The sequence below is a fragment of the Protopterus annectens genome, chromosome 2.part1 (genome assembly GCF_019279795.1).
Source record: "Protopterus annectens isolate FY-2018-M chromosome 2.part1, PAN1.0, whole genome shotgun sequence".
Lineage (NCBI taxonomy): Eukaryota > Metazoa > Chordata > Ceratodontiformes > Protopteridae > Protopterus > Protopterus annectens.
The window spans coordinates 333,295,503-333,309,826 of record NC_056729.1 but is presented as its reverse complement, the minus strand read 5'-3'; the positions used below and the strand labels follow the sequence as shown (position 1 = coordinate 333,309,826).

At 36.1% G+C, this 14,324-nt stretch overlaps 1 protein-coding gene across 2 annotated transcripts in view; it reads left to right on the top strand.

Annotated features, from left to right (window-relative positions):
* The window catches only part of SLC34A2 (solute carrier family 34 member 2), a 477,602-nt gene that overhangs the window by 286,079 nt on the left and 177,199 nt on the right, over positions 1-14,324 (top strand). The window lies entirely within an intron of this gene.

Below are 14,324 nucleotides of genomic sequence, written 5' to 3'. Positions count from 1 at the left end.
TTGGTCATCCTTTCTACTCAGTGCTACAATAGTGTCATTTGTATAACACAACCATCTTACTTCATTTCTCTATACAAGAAGGGCCACAGCTTTGTTTGAATCCATTTAAAAGGTTATGCTTCAAAACTTCAGCAAAATCTATCTTAAGGATTCTCTGGAACATTATAACAATTTTAAATTAAATTTCAATAATCTGAACATCTTATTCATACACGACTGATTGTATAGTCATTCATTTAAATTACATGTATATTTTCTCACTCATTTATTTTATATCAGTATTTGTATTGTAAATATAAAACCCAGGGATCCCAATCATGTCTCATCCTCTAAGCCCCCTATTGCTAAATTGTATTGCAACCAAGCATAGCTTTCCTATTCTCACACTAAACTCTGGGAAGGTCTTTCCATCTATCTAAAACACTTCTCCTCTTACTATTTGAGTTTGAACAGTTAAGCCAGGGCACTAATCCTTTCAACCATCATTCTAGCAGAGGGAAATGCGCTTTCATCTTATCCCCTACTGAGGGTATAAACTTTCTGGCACATAAATTAGAACAGTTGTGTATGTATTGAATGTGGGTTAGCTCACCATACTCAAACCACATAAAGATGATGAAAAGTGGGGGATCCAAGATGGCCAGTTGCAGATATCCTTTATCTACAGATAAAACACTGGCAAGCATGAATTTCCTTGTAATGCTTTGAATTGACAACCTACACCTAAAAGTTGTTCCCATAGTGAGGGTTATCAAAATCTATTTTAACAATTAACTGTCCTTTGATCACCATTTGTTAATTGTTGTAAGGAAGTCTAGCTCAATTGCGCAGTTTTATATATAAAGATATGGTGTCAAGGTCCAGGATTGTAATCATCCACTGTACTCACCTCTTACCAGGCCCATCTTTCAATATAATGCTTCTCTCAGTATGTACATATCCAAACCCTTGTCACATCTGGAATCACCACAACGCTTTCTCACTAAAAACATCCAAAACCTAAATCATAAAAGCTATGCAGATCATCTCAAAGCTTTAGTTCCTCTGTTTGTCATCATACATGCTACTAAAAGTCATTCTCTGCCTCACATTTAGTGCCTCAACAGACTCTATCCTGTTAAATCTATTACATGTTTGCAAATCAATGGTAGCATGAGCACCCACTCAATAGAACAACCTGGTAGGTAGGTATGTATGACAGGGAATACCTCTTGTATGGAACCATCTTCCATAACACATAAAGCAAAGTACTTCTCTTACTCTGTTTAAATGTCATTTGGATGAATGGATGGGAAACTGCAAATTCACTCCTGGTTTAACACCCATGACCCTCGTGGACAGGGATAACCAGTAAATGTCCCAATTTTTTGTATGCAAAATTTACGGGCTAAACACTTCCATGAGATTATAAGGCTAGGCTTCTTATGATCTTCATAGATCAATAGCCTAGTAAGTAGTTATGAGCCCATAGGTCAGTACCTTTTCCTTTTTTTTTTTTTTATATCTACAAGACCATTTATATTCCAAACCAGTAAGTCAAATTATCTTTCTGTTGCAAACTGGTTCTTCTGTTTCTATCTCCTGGTTGAGCCTGTAATTGGTTATTGTTTGATCAGTATTCTACCCTGTTAAAGAAACAAAAAAAAAAAAGTAAAAATCGCTTTTTGCTCCCCCTTGTATATTTTTATAGCATATTGTCTCAAATGAACTTGATCTCTTATTATAATTCCTTCCCTATCCAGGAAATAAACCGCATACTAACTGTATAGATATTTTTGCAGAAATTATGTTCTGCAGAAATAGTAGTGTAAACCTTCAGAAATAGCAGTGTAAACCTTCAGAAATAGCAGTGTAAACCTTCTTCCAGTGCTGATCACTAAAATTATAAGTTTCTCCTTTGCACTGCAAAACAGCTATTATAAGCCACTGATCTGTTTATCTCACCTGCCTGCAGCAGTTTACTTCTGAAGTTGTCCCTCTGTTGCTAGATAGCCAGTCTATTTACATGCTTTAATATTCATTTACACAGATTGCTCATCCAGCAACCAGCACACAATTGTTGTTTTTTTAAATTTAGTTTTGCTTATTTATCCTTTGTTGACCAGATTAGTCCCAGTATGCTATATTTTTTCAGGGGAGACCTAAGGTGGCATCTATATTACTAGGGGAAATGTGGCCAGGGCATTGGGGGACATCCTCCCTAGTCTATTTGACAGGTACCAACATGGGATCTTTTACATCAGTCTGAGCTACCTCCAATTCAAGCAGATAGGAACTGTAGATATCTTCTCATCTGAAGGATGGATGACTCAGGAGAACAGCACTCTCTAATACTGCACTGCAGTGTCAGCAAACCAGTCAGCTATAGTGGGAATAGAACCCACAACCTACTGGTCTTTCAGCATTAAAGGCAGGTGTATATCTGTTGTGCCATGAACATGGTTACACATCTCCTTTCACCTTACATTAAATATTTCAAACACTGTAGCTGCTTTTAAAAGGTCAGATTTTACTATCTAGACAGAGTGACTCCACCATCTTGCAACCCCACACAACTTCTCAAGGAAGACAAATTTCATTCTAACAGCACCTGAGACAGACCAGTCTAGAGCTTCACCTTCACTCTGAAGCCTGATAACAAATGTGACAACCAAATGAAATTAAGTAGTTATTTTTTTCCAGCAGTGGTTACTGACTGTTCTCAATTGTTTGAAAACATTTTCCTTTGTGCATGGTTTACATTTTTATTATACCAAACAACCTCTTGCATGTAATAATCTTTCCTCAGGCAGTGTTTCCAGTACATTATTTTTGTGAATCTTGCTATCTAGTTTATTTACAGTCAGCATACTTGTCCCATTAATTTCCTATGCATTTCTACACATAGTGCATGTATTACAAGATCAAACTGTAGGTTCCCTATAATATCTTTGAAGACGCAAACTTTTGAATGTGTCTTTATCAAACTTAAAAGCACGAAAATTTAAATCAACAAAAGGGCATAGAAGCGACTTCTTTCCCTGGGAAAGAAATCGCTTTGCCGCCTCTGTTACTTGGTCCTTTTCCCCACTATAGTGCGATCTTGGAGTTGATATATTTAGTTAGGAGTGATGTGGGGGGTGGAGGGGGCCTCCTATTTTTTTTGTTTGTAGTTTTTTTTTTAATTGGGCCAAACAAGTTCTTTCACAGGGAAAGAAATCGCTTATATGCCATTTTGCTGTTTTAAATTTTCATTCTTTTAAGCTCAAGAAAGACGCATTTGAAGGTTTGCGTCTTCAAAGATATAATAGGGATCCAAACTGTATACAATATTGCCTATTGATTTCCATCACATAATATATTTTTTCCTTTTGCATTCATAATTCATTTACTTCCCTCCACTTTTTTTCACACTGTCACGATATCATTATTAAAAGCAATATAACAGAATTTTCCATTTGAAAATAGGAACTTATATCAGAGAGCATGTTAAGTAGGTCCCCCATTCAGCTAAATATAAACTTTAATTTTTAAGTAAAAATTTAAAAATATTGATATTATCACATTTATATTAATAAACATAGTTATTTTATGTCTCGGACTTACTGATTTCATTGTTTGCAGATATCATTCAGAACACAACTCATGTTTTGATTATATCACATCCTTGCCCATAATACCTTATTCTCTGTTCTCAGTGCATTGTTCTTTTATGCAGTCTTCTCCTTTTGGAAAGCTGCTTCATCTCCATAGTTTAATCAATCATTTTCTTTTGAAAAACAGTGAAGGGCTTTGGAAGAAATCCCTGCCTTGAAATTTCCACATTTCCCTTTTTTGCACCAATTGAATGGTTCCTTGTTTCCTTGCCATTTTCTCTGGCCTCCAGTTGAGCTTTAGGTTTTGCCATCATCTTGTTTCTGTCTAGGGTCTGGGTAGGTGTTTAGGTTCATAGGTTCATAGATTAGTACTAAGCTAACTGCCCTTGTGAGCCATTTTAAGCTTAGCCAATTATCCCTTGTGAGACTCAAACCCTGCACCTTGTGTTTGTAAGGCAAACACCTTAACCATTAGGCCACCATCCCACAATGGAAATGGATAAAAGACTGAAAGTAATGTATATTACATTAACTTGAAATGGAGTTTCATTTCTATGCAGAGTCTTACAGATGAGAGAAAGCAATTCTGTTCATTCTTGTTTGTAAAGACATTGAATTTCCAAACATTAAGATTGTTTCTTTCCTCCACAAAATAGAAAGAAGCTTTTCTTTAAGAAAATATGTCTACAGATTACTAGTATAGGTCTCAGTGGGTTTGCCAGTCTAAAATAGTGAATATTTGATCAATGTGTTCTTTCTATTTTAATATTAACAACAGAAAATGCAGTCCATATGCAGAACTATTTTCTCATAAATGCTTTACAATCATACCATTCGGCTTGCTCTGTCACTGCTGTAAACCTCACGCTGTCTCTGCATGAACAGTACTCACGTTCAGTTTCTGTGTCATTTGTTCGTATTTTAATTGTGGTTTTACCATTTTTCTTTCACCTTCTTTTCAGCTGTTTGCATGCAAGTTATTTCCTCTGAATGCCTAGTTAAACATTTTTTTTATTCTCTGCTGCCTCCTGTTATTTGTCTCTGTATTCCAACAGTGAACCACATTACCAGGGAAATCTCAGAGTGCATTTAGCAGGATCACTGTTGAGTTTTCCTCCTTCCTCTGCCCTTACCATCTGTTTTTCTTAGCTCTGCTCCACAACACTGTTTTCAGTGTTCGAGTTTACACAGTCGCTCTCCTTTTCACTTCACTTTTTCTTTTTTTTGTTCATTTTCTGGACATCATACACACTTCAGCTGCCAATATCATTTAACAATTTAAAGTAGTTCACTGTCTTTTGCTAATTTAAATGGTTCACTGCCCTGAGCTCTCTTTCAACTGTTTGCACTATTGCCATGGCTTGAAACCCCCCCATCATATCCTTGGCTGCCCGCATTTCCTCAGAAAGGGTGGTTTGTCATTACTGGATTCACTATGAGTTGGCTATATACCTCCTAGTCTCTATGTCCATTTTAACAAGCACCCACTTCCTTGGCTTCTTCTCTTCTCTTCTTCTATTCAGTTCATCCCAGACTTAAGTTTTGCAAAACATCCAGGGAGTATTAATTCCTACTAAAGTTGAATGGTCTATCTCTACCTCTTTTATCCAAATTCTTGACATCCAGTCTTCTCAGCCCTTCTCTAGACTGGTTTCCTAATGAGCTGCCATCTTTAAATGCCTGCCTTTCATATGTTTCATCGCCATGTTACTCTTCATTGGATGATTAAACTCCTGTACATTTAATGTTCACTACTCTGCTCTTGCCACAGTTCAAGCTGCAAGTCCTTATTATCTACCCAGACTACACGGAACGTGCCCTGTTTACCTGTCATACTTACGCTACTGTAATAGGCTTTGTTCACTGATACTAAGAACTTCAGCAGGATATGACAGTCTCACTTTTCACACTGCCCTAGGCCATCTAGCCTTGAATATAATCTTACTTCTTATATTGGCACACTATTACTGTAGCCCTCTTCTGTACTGTTAAATCCTTGTCACTTAATGCTACCTTAATAGATCCATTTCTCATGCCTTGCTTTACCTTACTAAATCCATAAAAATGTTACTTACTTAATCAAAGCTGTATAAAAGCAGGGTTGAGGAAAGCCTTGTAGGCCTGATTCATTAATGCCTTCAGTAAGTGTACACAGTCTGTAGTCAAGAACATCTCTACCACATTTTTATATTACACATAGTCTATACTTTGTAATAACTTTTATGAATTTCCCTGGATATTTAAGGTTGTAAGAAAATCAGTAAGAAAACTAAAATTAGGAGGAAGAAGGTGTGAGTCAAGCTTGTGTTGTCTGTTCACTCGGAATGGCGTACAGTTAGTGTAGGTGTTAATGAATTCCAGATAGTGTCATTTACCCTTTGTGGAAGAGAATTTGTTGTCTAGAGCAGTAGAATTGAAAAACAAACAGCAGAATGAGTTGGAAAAAGGCACCAGAAGGAAGATGGAAATTGTTCTTGTCAAGGATTCCAGAAGAAAGAGCTACTGAGATGCTCAGAAACAGAGAGAGAGAGAGAGAGAGAGAGAGAGAGGGAGAGATAGAGAGAGTGAGAGATAGAAAGGAAGACAGAAAGATTTAGAGAAGAGACAGAGAGAGGAAAAAAACACACTGAAATGCATTCCAAACCAGTAGGGTATTTGATGTAATCTTTTATTGAGCCTTAAGACTTTTTGTTTTGGGAATAAGCTGCACTTTCATGTTTTGTACAATAAATTACATTGCTTTTCTACAGACTGGCATCTCTGCTGCCTTTGACATTACACATCACTTATGCAGCTATTTTTAGTGATGGTGTCACTATTTTCCACTGTTCATTGCAGCATACAGAATTCAATTTCCCAAGCCACATTTTCAATGAAACACAGAGCAAAATATCCTCCTACTGCTATTTTTTTTCCATTTTATTTCATGCCCACCATATGATAAAATGTCTTCCATTAAATGTTGGAAACATAACTGAATATGACCTTTGCTCCACCATTTCTTCTAAATCTTTACTTTTTCCATATGTTTAGTACATATGTCTCCTCAGCAAATGGGTTCAAGTGTCTGACTAAGGGGTGGGATGGAGTAGCCAATGGCAGCTTGCCTATCCTTAGGGAAATGAGGCAGCCAAGTTCACTGCACTAGTGCTGCCCAAAAGAGCTTAGGCCCATGATGCCGACTATTCACAGGCTGTAGCTAGAGATGGCACATGGATAGAAAGCTGCATAATGGGAATCCTCCTTGCCCATGCTACTGCTGGGTAGCAAGAGTAAAAAAACAGCCCTGCCGCAGATGATGCCATAAGTGAGGCTGATCTCCCAAGATAAAGGACAGTTAAAAACTGTCCAAGTCTCAGTCATCCACCCATCCAAGAGTGACATCTGATTGGGGAGGTAAGCAAGACTATCATAGAGTGGGGGTACAGAAAGGCAATAAATGTTTAGCTGTTTGTCACAGCAGACTGTTGAAATAAAAAAAAATCGATAAAAAATAAAGGAGAAGAAAAGAAAACATTCCTAAGTCTGTTCTCCTTCAAACAAACACTTTCTTTCAGAGATCACCTGTCAATAAATGTCCTTTTTTATATTTCAGAGGTATTTTTTGTGATACAACCCCCACAAAAACTGTGCTTCCAACAATCTCTTCCAAATACCATGATGCATATTTTCTCCTGGGTATTCTCAATCAAGTTCCAAAGATGCTCAATGCAATATAGTGTCTTGCTTTAATTCCCCACTCATCTCATTTTCATAATGAAATACAGTTTTCCAAACCCCTTCTTTGAAACTTTTACCACAATTAAGCTTATTTTTTAATAAAAAATACATTTTATTTTTAAAGCATGCACTAACTATGAACAGTTTTTAGAGAATTTCTGAAATAATAGAGAAACAAAAGACTGAAGTATAAAAACTATCAACAGAATCTTTTATCATCTCTTCCTTTTCCTTTCCTCTTCCATTTTTACCACAATCATATTTCATTCCCTTTTGACAATATCTTTTTCTCCAAATGTAATACCAACACTTTATTTCTGACACACTGAAAAAGCCATACCACTTATCTGTTCTTGATCCAAAATCTACATTTTTCCTATTTACCTGCAACCATACTTTCTGCGAACTATAACAGTAATTATTTAATTTCCATAATACTGGTTATATATCTCCTTTTGACATCTCAAAATTATGTCACCTACATATGACAATACACCAAGAAAATAACATTATTTTCTACTCAATGACTTCTAGAAACTATATTTATTTTTGTCTCACTATCCAGTTCATGCTTAATCAAATCAGTGATGGACTTATAGCACAACCTTGTTTTATCCTATTTCCTATTTAACCCACTCCACTAAATACACTTTAACAACAAGCTTAATCTTTGTATTTTATTTATATATTTTCCTACCCAATATCAATCATTTTCTCGTATTGTACTGACATAATAGCTTTAATAGTCCTTTATGATCTGCAGTATCAAACAAATTACCCACTTTAAGTTCATGGGAAATCAACCTTCTTATCTTCTCTGCACCTGTCTAGGAAACCTTTCATTAGCCATTATATTTCACTAATGTTTGTTTCTAGGATAATTCCTCCCATTTCTTCAATCATCTCTGTAGTATAGCACTGGTTTCTAAAATATAATGCCTCTGTCAATCATTTGTAATCTCTGTTTAACAGAAAAATAGGCCTCAGAATTAATAAATTGCTTCTGTCACCTTTTTATCCAAATAAACGTCCTCTAAGCGACATTTTCTGATAATGTTTCTGTATACTAAGCCATTTATTTAGTATTTTTCAAATAATTCCAGTTACTTTCTTATAATTCAAATACTCACATTTATCTTATCTCTGGGTTAATTCTTATAAATAGCCTTTATAACATCTTCTGTGGTTATATATTTATTTTTCAAAGACGTGTTTAAATCCCATCTTTTTTTCTCCTGTCACTGCCTTCCTTCTTTCTTTCTGGGCTTTTCTAGAAAGTTATTCTATAACCTTCAGTATGTCTTGAAGTTTTCTTGCTTTCCTCATTGTTTCATCTATAAATAAAACATTCCTTCTCCTGTAACAAGTGAAAGGTGTTATCTCTTCTTCTATACCTTGTCTACCAGTTATCTGTTTACAGTGCTACACATTTTTGTTCCACATTAAAAAAATTAATGTTGACTTTTCTTTTTCCTTGCATTTATTTACTCTAATCATCTACAGCATTCCCTTAATTATGTGACTCAACATCCTGCTCTTGTAGCCATATACGTCAATACCTGTAAACACGAACCACTTTCAATTTTAAATCAACACTCTCATCAAGATTTTTATAGTTCCCATAAATCTTTGTGTCCCCTCCCAGAGCCTTTTTTGACAATATCTCCTTCTCTTCTTATATGTTATGTCCTATCTCCTGTCACAAAACCTAGATGCTTTGAAAAAACAATGATTACCTTCTTTACTTGCTCACAATCACAAAGCACCTCAATTTACCTGAACAGTTTTCTTGTTGTATATCCTATCATATTACATAAATTCCACATAGTGCCTATGCCTAAACTTTCTTTCCTGTAACCTAACATCTATATTGTTGTAGAGTCTTGCCCTTTTTTCTTTTTAAACCACATAAATCATTGTTGAAGATATTCACTCATGATAGTTTCTGTTTACAATTCAGATATAGTTTTGATTTCTTCGAATGTGTCTTGCCTTCCTTTAATGTGCCATGTCTATAATAATCAATACTCTTCCATCTCCTATATGAAAAAACAGGCTTTGACCATCAGAGCTCACCCTCCACAAAACTCATACGCATTTGAAATCTTAGCACATCCCTACATGCCTAATCCCATGGGTCTCAACCTTTAACTCTAGAATTAGAGACAAAACAAAAAAAAATCATTAAGAGAAAAGATTCAAAAAAGTGTAAGAAACTTCTCTGTGTGGAAGATGTTCAATTCCTGTATGCCTAGTTAATCACTGCATATTAAAATTAGAAAAAAAAATCAGAAAATGGTAGGAGAAGTAATGGACTTGAATAAAAAAATAAAAACTTATTTTGAAATATTATTATTATACAGCATTATTAACTCTATTAGGTATTCAGAAGTAATCCAAACAGGGTAAACAGTCTATGTGCTTAATAAAGGATTTTTGACTGGAAACATTTTTAGTTGTACTTGCAATGGCTAAAGCATGTATGTGCAGAACTTCTGTTTGTCCATGGGAGGCCTAGTTTCTTTTAAATAACGACATCTCATCATAAGTATTTTGCTCTACATTTATTCCATCATTTTCAGCATATTTTCATGACCATGTCTACGAATGACTTCTTCCTAATTGCTCCATTAGGTCCTACATTGCATTCTTGCATGTCCAGAAGCAAGTCCAAGTTTCTGTGTCTCCTTTCCAGTACTTTTGCTCATTGTGAAGACACTGCCAGTGCAGCCACTGAAACAGTGATCTTTACTAAATGAAACAGTGCTCTGTACTAAAGTCACCTCTATTAAATGATGTCTGCAAACCTTTTTCAGTAGCTGAACATAGTGACTCTGTAACAATGACAGTTCTGTCTATAATATCTCTCTAGATCTGCTCTCCTGCTGCAAAACAGTATTGGAATATCTCATGGCATGCACTGGCAAACCATCTTCTCTCTTTGTTTCTCTCCGTCTGGTTCCACAATACTTTCTTCTATCTCACTGAGTGTTGCCATGTTTGAGGTTTCGTCTAAAGAGTAAGGAAATTTCTCCACAATCTGATCTAAATTGCACCTTGGTAGAGTAAATATCACCTTTGATCTGTCCTGAAAGTAGGCCATTGGACTAATGGGGCTAACCTAACCAAGAAAAAGTGAATAGAATCACAACTTAATTTAAAGGCACCATGCCTATAGAGATATCTGCTCTAAATTTAAATGTGTTTTCTGGGAAGTCCTTCATTTGTTCGAACTTTCAAATGTTCGAATCTCATATGGCCAACACCATATGAGCGAATGTTTGAAAGGCCGACAGATGACAGCGGAGATCCCGCTACAGTGTGGGACTGGGAGATTCCTCTTTTCTGCACTGTAGTGTGATCTCAGAGTGAGAATATTTAAGTAGCAGAGGGTGTGGGGGGCACAGCCCCCCACATGTGTGGGGCAGGGGGGCTTCCCCCCTGCATAACACAGTTTTACTGTGTTTCCAGGTAGGTAAATGGTGCTATTTCAGGATGTCGGTCTTTTGGAATGTCGAACATATGGTGTCGGCCATATGAAAGTTGGCATTCTGAAGGGTCGACATTCTGAAGTAGATCCATTTTCTGTATGCCATAGAACTCAGATTGTTAGAAAAAACATCACTCTCAATAAATTGCAGAAGTCAACTGCCAGAGGGTAAAAGTACAAAGGTTTTAATACAGTAACAAGTTTTCAGTCCTTCTTATTCTTGCATACCTTTATGTCTCCATAACCTGCAAAACACCATCAAACCACTATAATTAAAATTGGTAAAGTCTAGCCCCAGTCAAACTATATAAAGAAGATGTAGTAGATTATTAATGATTATTTTTTCCTGTTGATAGCAGCTAAGTCTTCAATTCTGTTGTAATCATCCTATTGACTGACTGCATCTGATTGCACTTACTACCTCAAGAGGTCTTCATGGCAAGGCTTGTCAGCCCTTTAAATGCTCCTTTCCCATTCAACCCATTTGGTTTTCTTTTGTGTTAGAAACTCAAAGGGATTCTCTGGTCATTGGTTTCTAGTTACAACTTTATATATAACCTAGCAGAATACTCTAATTTATTTATGATTCCTTCTGTTTTACCATGCTTCTTGCCTTTGCAATCAATTCAGTCATTTATCTTTCCCTTCTTTTATACTTTTCTCTTTCACAAAAAAAAATCCTAATTAAACTTTTATTTTTCTAAATTTAGGCTGTTTTGCATGACCAGTACAGACAGTTACATTTTCTCCATTCTTACCCATTATGGTCTTTGTAAAAATAACAACCAAGTTTCATCCTTTTGCACTGACATATCTGCTGTGCAGTCTTTGTCGGCTGCATCTTCAATACTATAGCGGGGATAAAAAAAAACAATAAAAGGAGGGGGGAGTTGTTCTGCTAGTCCTCCACCAACAAAGAGAGGCTTGCAAACAAGGAATGGTCAAAAGACCAACAGATATGGGCTTGGTACTATCAAGTTGGGTATGATGGCCTTCATTTAGCACGTGTTTAGAAACCTGCACATGCACAGATATGGTATAGTGGTCCCTTTCAGCCAGCAAGTATCCACAATAGTCACACAGAGGAAATGGTAGGACCATTAGAAAAGTCCTCATAGCCCACATTAGTAGATGCAGACAAGGGCAAAAAATACATTAATGGCTGCTGGTATGATGACCACACCAAATGGCATCAATTTTGTGGTGGGTTACCCAGTAGAGGAAAATGAATGGCTTCAAGTCCAATGGGAGAGGGACTTCATGGTTGACAGGCATGGAGGGAAAAAGAACCTCGAATAGGAAAAAAATGAGAAAGAGCTACAAAACATTTGGGAAATAAAGATTTTCAGTTTGGTAAAAAATGTATGAGTTGCAGCTGTCATTCTAATGATTAATAGGGATGGTGCAATTCATGAAAAACATACTGGCTACATCAATACTGATGAAAATGGATGTACCTCAAGGGTACATTGCTGGGCTTGTTGTCTTTAATGATTGACCTCAGTAATCTCAAAATACTGCATAACATCTGATGCATTAGTTACATGCAGGATAATAACATTGGAGTATAGTTGTCTATAGTTTGTGGGATCAGAAGGGTACAAAGTCATTACTGCACAAAATAGATGCCTGGGTTAAAACAAATAAGCTAGAAGTGAACCTAAGAAAGACATCTGCAATGCTTTTGAGTAAAAAAGAAAAATAATTACCTTATTACTGTAATATATCTGAAATATTACAGGTTGAAAGTTACAATGGCCTAAGAAAAACAGGGGACTCCAGGCAGGAACGCAACAACAAAACAACACTGATGACTAGATAGAAGATGAATGCACTTGTGGCATTTGTTTCTAGCAAAAATTCATCCATCATGATACCCTCTATAAGCCAATCTTTGACTAAGGAATTTGTGTACGCAATGTGTTAAATAAGAAATATAGAAACAGACTGGAAAAAATTCAGAGGACATTTGCAAGAAGAATTAAGGGAATGAGGAGTCCAGACTATATGGAAAGGTTAAGACAAATTAGATTATTCTCAGTGGGTTACAGATGTTTGAAGGGAAGGGCCTTATCATGTTTACAGACATATAGGGTTGCCACCTTTTCAAATGCCCAAAGTGGGACATCTTTTTGTAGAAACATCAGATTTTGTAGGGCAAAACATAGCTACAGCAAGTAGAAAGGAAAGAACTTCACTTTTTTGCCAAAATAAAAACTTATTCTTGTAGCATTGAGTTGCTTATTCTGTTTCGTATAACATGTAGGTGTTTCAGTTACAAAATAACTGTTATTTGCACATCAAGAAAGAAGAACATGTTTACATTTTGTAGTAAAGAAAATTGCATCAGTACTTGCGATGCAGAAAGTTTAAATTAATGAATAGTAGATCACTGATACATTGTTTGTTGAGCAGGAAAGTTCGTGCACAGTGACAATAGCATTATCCAGAGCTGGATGATCATCTTATCAATATATAATTATAACACAGAGTACAGAATGTCAAAACTGGCACAGCACTGCAGGTAGTATGTCAATGAAGCTATCAACAAGGGTTACTGAAAAGGTGGTAGAAAGTATGATGGAGATAGCAGTGCTCTGATCGAAGATCTTTCTCAAGAAATTCCAATGAAAGCTGAAATGATAGTAAGAATAAAAAGGAGTAACAAAGAACCGTAATCTTCATGATGAGAAGTTTGACTTGATGTACATGGAAACTTGGAGTTTATTGTAAGAGAATATATTAATTATCTCTAGATATTACAGTTTGTATCTTTTGGAGAGCAAAAGTTATAATTCTGTTAAAAGTGAGGAAAGCAGGTCCAGAACAGCAGCTTGTTGTACATCCTGAGGTTCTAAAATGGAGACTCTTGTGAATCTTCATGTTGTGGTGAAGCCATCATGATGAACTCGCGTATATGTATAATGAATGTATGCACTGTCAGACAGAACAAAAGGGATTCATGGAATCTTTAAAAGGATGTTGTTAAATACTACATATTGCTTTTGCAGGACAGGTCATGACCTTCATGATTCTGTATGATTGAGAGCAATGTATATCTGCAATGGATGGAAGTATTTTGTTTAAATTATATTATGTCGCAAGCTAGCAAAAGTAGATTAAGGTTATTTTCTGTTTTTGAGCTACCAGAGAATATAATCAAAGAAGACATACTCATTTCATGTCAGAACATTGTTTTGTTAAAGGAATTTGAATAATCCATTCCATGAGTTCTCCAGACCATCCTGCAGCCGGTTGTGTGTTCATATATAAGATGTGGCAATGGAGCAATAAGCACATAGACAATGCTCATTGTGTAAAATAAAATTTGTTATTCTTCTGGAAGTACAGGGTCGCATTTAACTGAACAAATCATCAGCCACCAGCAGAGCTGTTCCTCAGTAGGCATATCATAAAAAGGCTTGATCTGATCAAACTTAATCTAGGCATTGCTGTGAGGCAATAATAGTGCCTTCAAAAAGCTCAACATGACAAGCATATGAAAGAAAGGCCCATTCAAAAATCAGATTATGTCACCT